Source organism: Apostichopus japonicus, chromosome 9 (genome assembly GCF_037975245.1).
Source record: "Apostichopus japonicus isolate 1M-3 chromosome 9, ASM3797524v1, whole genome shotgun sequence".
Classification (NCBI taxonomy): domain Eukaryota; kingdom Metazoa; phylum Echinodermata; class Holothuroidea; order Aspidochirotida; family Stichopodidae; genus Apostichopus; species Apostichopus japonicus.
In genome coordinates, this window is record NC_092569.1 from 9396959 (window position 1) to 9408650 (window position 11692).

Genomic DNA, 11692 nt, shown 5'->3' on the forward strand with positions numbered 1-11692 from the left:
TTGTATTTTATTTGAAATCTGTTAATCTTTTTTTCCCCGACTGTTTAATGCAGCCGTTCTTATGAAAACTTGGAACAACAGATGAATGTGTTACAACGTCACCTGTCAAGGATTTTCTGGAAACTTCAGTACTCCGTTGGAATGTTAATATGACCTTTATTTTCAAGATGATATCAACTGCATGCATTGTGAAATGATAAATCAAACTTCAGAGAACATCGTTTCTCCATCTACAGCTTCTCCTTGGACATTTTTTTTTTATATTCAAAATCAAGTGCTAGCTAAATTATTCCAAATAATTGTCTATATTGCGTCTTTGGATATATTTCTCAACGACAACAAACCGATTTGATGCATATTTCGTCACGGGTCTGTAATTTCACTCCCGAATCTTCTGTTAAGAAAAGCGACTCTTGTTTTTTTTTCCTATTCCCTCTGTTAAGATCTGGGTTACGTTATTTTTTATGATAAACTCACAGTAGTGCCCCATGTAAATAATATCTGCCGCTCTGCTTCACAAGCTATCAGAAAAATTAACCAGTTGGTCTTCCTACTTATACCTGCTTGCTTTAGCAGATTCAAAACATCGCCGCCAGATTAGTAACGCACACATATACTACATTAAACTATTTTTTTCAACAACTTCACTTGCTTCCTGTTTCTGAGAGAATAAAGTACACATTTTTTTCTCACCTGACAAATTCTAACTCGCTGATTCAGAACTAACAGTGTTATTCTCCTAAGGCAGCCACTAATTAAAACTAACATGTACGGTTAGCGTCTTTTTCATTTTTTTTTTGGCCCCATACTCTGGAAAACTCTCCTAACCTACATTAGGAATGCCCTACTACAGACAATTGTAAAAACTCACTAAGTCTCGTGCTACCCTCATTGGATTTGTAGTTTCTTCGATCTTTTCGATATCTTTAAGTGTTTGTTCTACTATGCTTCATTTTTGTACTAATTTCGTTTCTTGTAAAGAGATTGTCGGTATTATGCGCTATACAAATTATTATTATTATTATCATTATTTTTTTATCTTAGAGTACGAAAACTCCATCTTCCACGGAAATGGAGGGTTATCTATTTATATAATAACACATTTAAAACAGAACAGCTCGAACATGAAAGTTTTCACAACGGTGGTCTCCGGTGGTGTTTATCAGTGTTTTCAACTCAAGTCAATGACTTTTAAATCGAATCAGACTCGAATCCTATTTTTTGGTACCTGTGACATGAATTACTGGCATGAATTAATGTCATAATCCATTCAGATAGATTGTCACCAAGATGTTTGAACAGCATCACTGTCATTACTGCATTCAAGGTCGTTTACTTCTAATCCTTGATATGGAAAAAACCGTTGGATGTTAGTATATAAGGGTAGCGTACCAAGTGGACCCTTGTCTAATATTGCAAACAATTAAGCAGTGAAAAATAAAGAAATTACAAATATATGATAAATTTAATTGAATTTGGCAGCAATAAATTTTCTTACCAGATGGACACAAGAAGGTTGTACGCAGAAGCATGGTTGCAGGGATGATTTGGCACAGAATCATGGCGTAAGATTTGTTTTACTTTAGTCAGTGGTTTGCTGTACTCTCAAATTGTTGCAGCAGTTCAAGGAAACAATTTTATTTGAGCTACGTTGACCATTAATAGCCTAATATAGTGTCCACGTACATTATCGAACGTAATATGAAAGTTATTACTTTAGAGTCACTCTCTTTCGCTTTCCAATTCTTCTTTTTAACACGTGACCATAGCTCAGAAAGTCCATGAAAATATAGTTAATATCAAGCACTAATACATTTGGTAAGAAGAAATAGTAATAATGTCGAAAAGTCTTGTTCGTTTTTGTAAAGCGAAACCAAGTTATTTGAATTTATCTCCAAATCAATTTTTCGAGTCATTTATCTGCCAGTAATTCATGTCACAGATACCAAAAAATAGGATTCGAGTCTGATTCGAGGGAGGGCGTTGTGGTCAAGTGGTTAAGGCAGTGGACTTGTGATCTAAGGATTACAGGTTCGAGCCCTGGCCAGATCATTGCGTTGTGTCCTTGGGCAAGGCGCTTTATCTCCATTGCCTCTCTTCACCCAGGTGTATAAATGGGGACCTGCGAGGTAACTTGTAAATATAGTTGCGTGCGCCGGTTTGTGGCTGCACCCTATGGGAAGTCCCCCGGGGGACACGTGGTTGTGGTGCACTGCGGTGCCCCAGGAGAGATTGATTGAATTGTGCACACTTTGGTGTGTGGGTGTGACAAGTTACCAATGACCACGGGTTAAGTTGTAAAGTCATGCGAGGAGGCATTAGCCTCATACAAGACTGTAAACCTTCAACTTTAACTTTAACTTTATTCTCTCAGAAACAGGAAGCAAGTGAAGTTGGTGAAAAAATAGTTTAATGTATTATATGTGTGCGTTACTAATCTGGCGGCGATGTTTTGAATGTGCTAAAGCAAGCAGGTATAAGTAGGAAGACCAACTGGTTAATTTTTCTGATAGCTTGTGAAGCAGATATTATTTACATGGGGCACTACTGTGAGTTTATCATAAAAAATAACGTAACCCAGATCTTAACAGAGGGAATAGGAAAAAAAAACAAGAGTCGCTTTTCTTAACAGAAGATTCGGGAGTGAAATTACAGACCTGTGACGAAATATGCATCAAATCGGTTTGTTGTCGTTGAGAAATATATCCAAAGACGCAATATAGACAATTATTTGGAATAATTTAGCTAGCACTTGATTTTGAATATAAAAAAAAAAACTGTCCAAGGAGAAGCTTTAGATGGAGAAACGATGTTCTCTGAAGATTGATTTATCATTTCACAATGCATGCAGTTGATATCATCTTGAAAATAAAGGTCATATTAACATTCCAAAGGAGTACTGAAGTTTCCAGAAAATCCTTGACAGGTGACGTTGTAACACATTCATCTGTTGTTCCAAGTTTTCATAAGAACGGCTGCATTAAACAGTCGGGGAAAAAAAGATTAACAGATTTCATATAAAATACAATACGATTCACCAAATTTATAACAGGGATTAGAAAACTGCAAAATCAAGAATCGGCCGCAATCAGTGGAGATAAATTGCCACAAAGACGGAAGTTCCTTAACGTAAAACATAAACCTCAGCATTATTTTGTGGTCCGCTAAAGACAGATGAATTCTTCTAATATGGTAAACTGTACGGCAGGATACTATTTCAAGTGATATATGTAGCCTCCATCCACCGGACCTATAAACGGATTGACAATGATAATGTGCAATATCTCGAATATATATAAGCATATATGCATTATTACACACCCATTAGGTACCCATTTATTTATAATTAATAACTACCATCAAACGCTTTAAAAATTTAAATACCAAACATAATAACTAAGTATATATTGAAAGGTAATCCACGGAGCCAAAGTGATTAGTTAATTAATTATTGTATTCTCTTTTTGGCCAGTATGCATTGATGCGAAATAACAAAACTGTTCAACGTTTCCCAGACAATCAGTTTGCTTACTCTTCTTCAAGCTGCCCAACTGAAATTCTATCAAACAAAGCTTTTCCATGGAAACTGAAACAAAATCTCAGTTGGTGTTATCAAATGGTCTATATGCCTGTATAACGAAGTCATTGTGGAACCGTCCACAACTTACGGAATCGAAGGTGGTTGTGAGCCAACCCCAATTTGTATTCCATAAGCAATATGGTATTCTACGATTTCTCTGTCCTCATCTGATTCTTGGTATTCGAATGCAATTGAAGACGGATTCATGTTGGCTTTGTCGGCTAGATCGACGATAATTGGAATAGAGTAAATGTTACTCTCAATATCCTTGGTTGTTTCTTTGTCATTTTGATCAAAGCTAGGTTTAGCTATAGCTTTGGTCATATACAGCGTCTGTTTTACAACTTGCTTATTGTTACCTGCATCTTGTACCTCCAGCGTCCAGTGATGATTGGTAATTACTTGTGATATCATTTTCTTGCTTAACATTAAGCGTATCACCCTTTTGGCAACTGCTGTTATCTACACTGAGTAAGCTTGAGGATGGGCATATAGTCATAAATGTCCAAGCCTGAAGTTTTGTTTACCTCCCTTCGACTAATAATGGTATAGTCTTTTATTATGTCCACAGAATTCGTCATCATTTCGTCCGACGATTTGTTTATCAAAGGAGGATGTGGCAATGTCAATGATGACGGAAATGAAGAAACTAGGGAGGCTGGGAACAGTGGTGGGGGTGTAGCTGCAACCTGCCGGTGGTTGCAAGACTCCACTCCGGAAACAGCCAAATCCTTTTTCAGCTCAAGTTTCGTCAATTATTTTTGTTGATGTCTCCTCCTTACCTCCAATATGAGTTTTGCGTGATTGATATATTTTGAAAAGACATGATATTATCGGCCATTTCCTTTCTCTCAAATATCTACCATGAATAATACTACAAATATATTTGCAACAATTAAGAGGGTTTTGTCTATCATGTATTGTGCCCGAGGGATGAAATATTGGAATGTAACCATTTCAACTAATGCCTTTAGCGATTGTGATGTTGCCTGGAAAAATCTGACTAACAGTTTGCGTTTACCCAATAGACACATCAGATATATATTGTTAGATGGCACAGGTCACGTGCAGTAATAGATTTCTCAATTTGCTCCGTGCCAATGCTCTAGCATTTTGAATTATTTTAATTTCTGCAGATGCATAGAGAATCATCAGTCTCGATTATTACTTTAATTGACGATGTAGGCTACTATAGGGCTGTCAATATTGTAATATTATAACGAGCCCACGACTTCGGCATGTAATGTTGTAAAGGGACTCGCGAGAGAGAGGTACTGGGGTATCTTGATGCCGTATTTTACGCTTCTTCAGGAGACGTCTCGAATGGGCGATAGAGGAAAACACTGACAGTTCTCACAAAACAAGTTGACAAGATAAGATTTGATTAGTGATTCGTTATAATTTCTTCTCTGTCGATTCTCTTCTCTAATTAAATAAAATGATTAGTTTGCCGGCAAAATGAAAACAAAAATACAATGATCTGACTCTGTCAATAACGCAATTCGAAGTCACGAACTTGCGGGACCATGCAGCTTTTTAGAAAACACTCCACCGAAAATCCCACTGCGCATAGTCAGAAGACAGCTGATAACCTGCCCATCCTGCATTAACTAACGAGATAAAAATCAGAGCATAAAGCACTGATCTGCCCTGATTGGTTGGGAGTTTGGAAGTCAACCATTTTTACGGAAATTACCCCATACCACGTGAGAAGAGCCTTCTCGAATGTTCCACAGATACATCGGATCTATTTTGGGAAAAAGGCCCTGTAACATGATTCAATAAGATAGTTAAAACTTCTCGTGGGAAAACTGAATCCTCGGCCCAGATAAATATTTAAAGGGCCTGTACGGTCTCTCGATGGAGTGTTCCAGGAACATCAAAAATGGTAGTATTACCATTTCATAACAATACTAATACTGTCACAGTATGTCTTTAACTACTCTATGAGACTGATAAACAACAGAGGAAGTATCAATTTGTTAGACAACTGGTTAGATTCAAAGTTGTAAGGTGTTTCGTCATGTTCATTACAAAGATGATAGGTCACCATAGCTATAAATACATGAAATAATGCAAACCAAAGCTTCTGAATCAGCACGAAAATAAGACATAGGAGATATGGAGGTTGAATTTTAATGTGATGCCTTATGCCTTATAATAACATATATTTTAAAGCTACGCATCTTTGATAACATTATCGACGTCATGGTATTGCTGAAAGTCACCAGGATTCTGAATCACGCAATATTTCTTTCTTTCAAATAAAAACCTATTTGAAAGAACATTCTAAACGAATATATGCCAATCTAGTACGATAAAGGCCAATAACATGATTTATTGTAGAAGTTTATCACCGTTCTCTAATTTTTGTGGGAGGAACAAAACAAAGTATGTGTGATTGTATACCAACATGACCCAGCAGTTCCCGACCCACAACAGACTTAGTGGCATTTAATAAACCACAGTGTCTCGCCATAAATGGCCACAGACAACAACCAGTTTATATACCGGTTTCAAAGATTATAACATATTTTTTCCCATCTTACCATCATTTACGCAGGGAAAATATGTTTTATATTTGATAGGATAGATTGTATATTTGAAGGGATATTATAATAGTTTCTATGGTTCTTGGCCATAAAATATATAAAAGAAGATATGCGAGCACCCCTAAGCTCCCATAGTAACGAGAAGCTTCAACATTAAGTCAAACGTCCCAATCAGAAGAGATTACATTTGTGAAAGCCGTGAAACTCCGATAACAACAAAGCATCCTAGAGCGAAGGAAAGGACGAAAACAAACTGTGGACACTACAGCTTTGTCGGCTATAGTAACAAAGAACGTGGAATTCATGTTTATTATATAAATTGTTCACGAGCAGGGAAAAAGTTTATAAATCTAATGACTCCAAATGAGATATACAATGTACATTTACAAGCCTACTAAAACAATTATGGAAAACTGACTTAGGCAAATATAAACAAATAAAGCTGCAACAGGAAAGAAACGTAAGCTAGAACGGGGTTTCGAATCCGTAATTTCATGATTAAAAACCCTTTGTTCTATTAAGACTTAACTATAATAAAAACTTACATTTTGTGGAAATAGCTCGGACGTACAAGCTGCATAACTTTTCAAATCTTAATAAATTAATTTATTACTCAGGCTCCTAGAAACAACTTAATTAAAAATTTGGGAAAGGATCACATTCGAAAAGCAGCGAAACTGTCCTTAGATGTACTGGTGTGGATGTATATATTTCTGAATAAAACAACAACAATAAGAATATTTACAAGTAACAGCTGATGAAGGACATGAATGTTTTGAACAATATTCAGTTCTAAAGTTTGATATTTTTTAAAGAATCGAACTGCACATGATAACGCATGCATTTAGCTATAGCACTGTACACAATGCACATAAATATTGAAGAACATACAACAAGATTTGCTGTTCATTAGGAATCATACCACAATTTCAGTAAAGTATATCCGATCAAAACATGAACTAAAATGACCTAATGCAATGCTTGATTTGGCAAAATGTTCAGGCAACAACATTGTTCTTCTGCCAATATGTGAAAGAACATAACTCAGATGGTAACTAAATTACAACAAAACATTCGTCAATTAATGTTTGGCGCCGACGGTGAACTTTATATTTTCCAGCGTTTAAGAAGTTTTAAGGAGTTAAATCGTTCATTGGCAGAGATTAACAATTTCTATCTCAACCAACGAACCGTCAATGCCGAATAATAAGGAAGTGGATTTAATCCCCATAGGGGCGTGGCAAAATATATTAAAGAATGACATACAGCCTTGTATCACAATATGTGACAATTGTTTTGATACCGCTGAATGACTTTCTGCCTCATCAGATCTTGCCGAATGAAAAATCCATTACGCGTTCATACCGTTAACATACAATGTTTGTTGCGATAAGAGATGGTCAATATTGAATTGTTCCATAATAATATATGCCTATTATACTACATAAAATCGTTACCAAACGTCTTTTTTTTTTTTTATAAGAGAGCGATTGGTAGTCTAGAAATATATTTGAAGTCAATTATTGTTATCCTTTTTCATTTAGAGCTGGTGTTTCATGTCGTATTAAAGCGTATGTTTATATACCTGCATTCATATTTAACTACTTTTTTTTTAATGAAGTGAAGCAAAAAATCTCACCGTTCCTTTGTAAATAATATAATAATATTGAATATTGTAAAGGCATTGTTGTTTGATACACTACATAACGTTTTTTTAACTGAGTAGAGGGTCATAGATTGAGACATTGGATCAGCCCTTTACCGGTCAGTTACCTGACTTAAAACATATATGATGATAACTGAATAAATCAGTGTCTGCATCGGCAAAGTAAATGTGAATAATTTCCGCTGTGGAATATACTGTTCTACACTTCGCTCATAGAGATAAAAGGGTTCTTCAAGTTCAAAACTTTGCTGAATCAAGTTTGCAGGTTAATGCATGATACGTCACGATAACAACGTTTCGACCTTGCTTGCGTGTGCAATTGTAGTTTGGGTTGTTAGTGTGTGTATATTGCTATTAATGTGTCCTGTAACACATGCATTAAATTTAAACCACGCACTCATTGCTAAGAGATTTATTTTACTTGGCTCCTTTTAAGTCTATAGTGATTTAGTCATGGAATTGAGCAAATCTTGGTTCCCAAACTGTTTCCAAAATGATGTAAGCAACTAAACAGAGAATGAACGAATGATTGTACATGGTATTGAAATCATATGTACGTCTCTGACTATAGACTATGAATGCAGTTATACGTCCACTTATAGGTTTCTTTGTAAAGGGCTCACGTTTACACTATATCAAATTAAGAAGAACTGGACGTCTGCCGAGATTCCTGTGGTGTATGTGGTAATGGGGTTCCTAAAATTATCCCCCTCCAAAGAAAAATGGTGTGATGGATCTACCTACATATATTCCCCCCCCCCACCCCTCCCCAATCCAAATGAACTACATCAAAGCATTGAGTAACTCATCAAACTTTTACTCTAAGACTTTCCAACATAGTCACATGCATCATAAATGGTCATTTTACCTTTCTATGGTGGGTACCCGTGTCAGAAGCCCATAAACGTCCACACCCCCTTCAACATAAAACTGAACTAGACCAGCGTGACGTTAAACGCTATATTTACAGCTGGTTACTGTATGAACAATGGTCAGCAAACGTTTAGGCCATTGATCTTCCACTAGGACTAAACCATGCCAACCAAACAGACTCCTACCCTCAGAATCATTTCGCGAATGGGTGAAAGCTACCTTGGACCACGGACTTATACAAATTTGATCTCTGAAAACTGTAAATAGAATGTTCGACGTTTGGGGAAATCCCGCGATCTATAGTAGGAATGTTTCGCGACCCATGCAAAGTTTGTGGGTTGTCTTCGTAGACAGTCAGACCTATATCCATATACCGGGGAAATGCAGAGTTTCCCTACCTGTCATTTGAGTAGCATATCAATGCATGTACCGGAATTATTTGTGTATACAATGGGGGAGTGAAAGTTCCAGGGCAGTGAGTGGCAATAAGGAATTAGGAACGTCTGAAAGGGGTACCCAACCACACTAAATTTCTGGCGACGATCACCAATACTCCTTGTTGGTAAGCTGAACAGTTTGCAATACGTTACATTCAGTTATTCACTGTGTTGATGTAGCTCAGTGGATGGAACTAGGGCAAATGGGGTGTTGCTAAATAAGACTCCTAGCAGGCGTATACTGTAGCATAGAAAATGTCTGGCAATAGTCATGTATGCTACATGGTGATATGCTGCATATTTATCAGTTTATGGGGTTATTCGTTGAGCTTCTCTGGTAATTTGGGGAGGGGGGGGGGGTTGTGGCGGGTGACGTCTTACGGGTTTCTGGTATGTGTACCACACCACAGAAAATGTCTGATAGTGGTAATGAACCATACCCGTGGCTCTTCCATCCGGTAACTCGTTGAGTGAGCAGATCTCTGGCTCAGTTATAAGTGGCAGGGAGAAGTGATTGGCCATTTAGTAGCTTCTGCCACGGGTTACCCACAACAGAATGGGTATTTATGATACAGGGACTGTGCTGCAAACATTTGCAGTTTCGTTCAGTTACCCGATGATATGATCTAGTTTTGTTTGTGTGTGTGTGGGGGTGAGGAGTCGACTAACGTCTGCCATCACTGTTGAAAATACTTTGAGATGGTGTAATTTGAGTATATGGGGCTTTCAAATGGTTATGCTATGTGATGATGTGTATAGCTTATTTTTTATCCTACCCATGATTGATCACACAAGGCAGCTGAGGACAGACAAAAAAAAAAATCATTTTTTTTCTGCCATCTTTTATTCAAACTTTGAATTCAATGTACAATTTTGTTTTTCCATTTTCGTAAATAAACAATAGCTATTTCTTAAATAGCGACCATAATTGTGAAAAATAAAGTGATCGATTAACCAAGTATATTAAAGTAATACCAATTTCGAAATAAATAATAAACATTCCCACGCTAATCAAGGTATAACGGAATCAGGACAAATAAACATTCACACTACTAACAAGTACAACTTTCTAAGGCACACTCTTTTACAACCCTTTTAGAAAAAAAAAAGTCATACCGAATATGAATCCTACTTTGTAACTTTTGGAGTTTAAGACAATGACCTCTGGTACAAGTACTATTGGCAAAAAAGGGAAAAAAGTTAGTGAAGGATAAATTGTCAAAACCCTGCACAATTTTGAAAACCTGAATCAAGTCACCACGTAACCTCCTTAGCTAGTATTAATTAGCATCTTTGTAATAATATTAATTACCATCTTCATAATACCTGAATATAGTATTTAACTTTCTGTATTGATTATGAGGTACATCATCAAAACAGGCACCTTCCCATACGTTACTCTCCTTAGGGTATAACTTCCCAGTTTCCAGTCCATGTCACCATGTGACTGGAATATACTCCCTTATCTAACCGTAACAGCAGTGAACTGTATGTTCTTTGTCTGAACTATAGTTCCAATGACCTAGACGTTTGGCAGTATGTAAGGAATCAGTTAAGTTCGATGGTTCAAGAGGGGTCAATATGTTCAACAGTATTATTTCTTAAACATTGGTTGATGATCGATAGGAAGGGCTCTGTTATAGTTTAAGAATGCTTTAGACAAGCACTCTAAGTATTGTAATCGGGTCTGATTTTTTGTGTCTTCAGTTTTTCTCTCTACTATAGGGTCCTTGATGGGGACTTGAGTGTCCCACTTTTTCAACTAAACTAGACTAAAGCAAAATAAAATAATACTAAGATTTGAAGCAGTGGCGCGCACATAATTTCAAAGGCAGGGCAAGGGAGGGGGCAAATTTAAAAAAAAAATGACTCTACGGAATCCTTTACAAGAGAGTATTTTAACATAAGTTAAGTATACTACATGTTAATGTCTTAATGGTTGCTGTGAGTGTACGTTGTGTAGAATGATAATAGTTGACCAGGGCAATAGTACCAAGGGGAGATTACACGTGCTAGCATAGTAGGCGTGGCTATGTTGAATTGCCTGTGAATCAAGTTAGCGATTTCCCGGTCTTTAAAGTGAGGTTGTTAGAGGTGAATAGCGTACGCTTAAAGGTTTAAAGTACCAGGCGTGTCAAAATATGTACGATTTGGGTTTAGTTGATTGATGGGGCATAACAGTGATCCTTATGTATTACATACCATATTGTCAATTCACTCAGATAAATTATATAATGTGATGTTTATAATTATTGCATATGTTATGATTTGTGATTCACTTGCTTTTAATAGTGTTTAGGGCAAGTTTTAAGAGTTGTTTGAAATACAGTTCTAGTATCCTATATGATATTACATTGACATCAACATTCTTTTGTCAACGATCATTTATTAGAGTGAGTAGGGTGTAAAAGAGGTTGTTATCTATGCAAATAATCCAATATGTCAATTTTTGTAGCAGCAACTCCCCTAAACTTCGTCGACGAATTCGATGAGCGTCAAATCGGAAGGGCCATTTATGTCATCAGTGGTGTGCATATGATTTCAAATGTTGCGGGGAGGGGGGGGGGGGGTGGGGTTGGGAAAA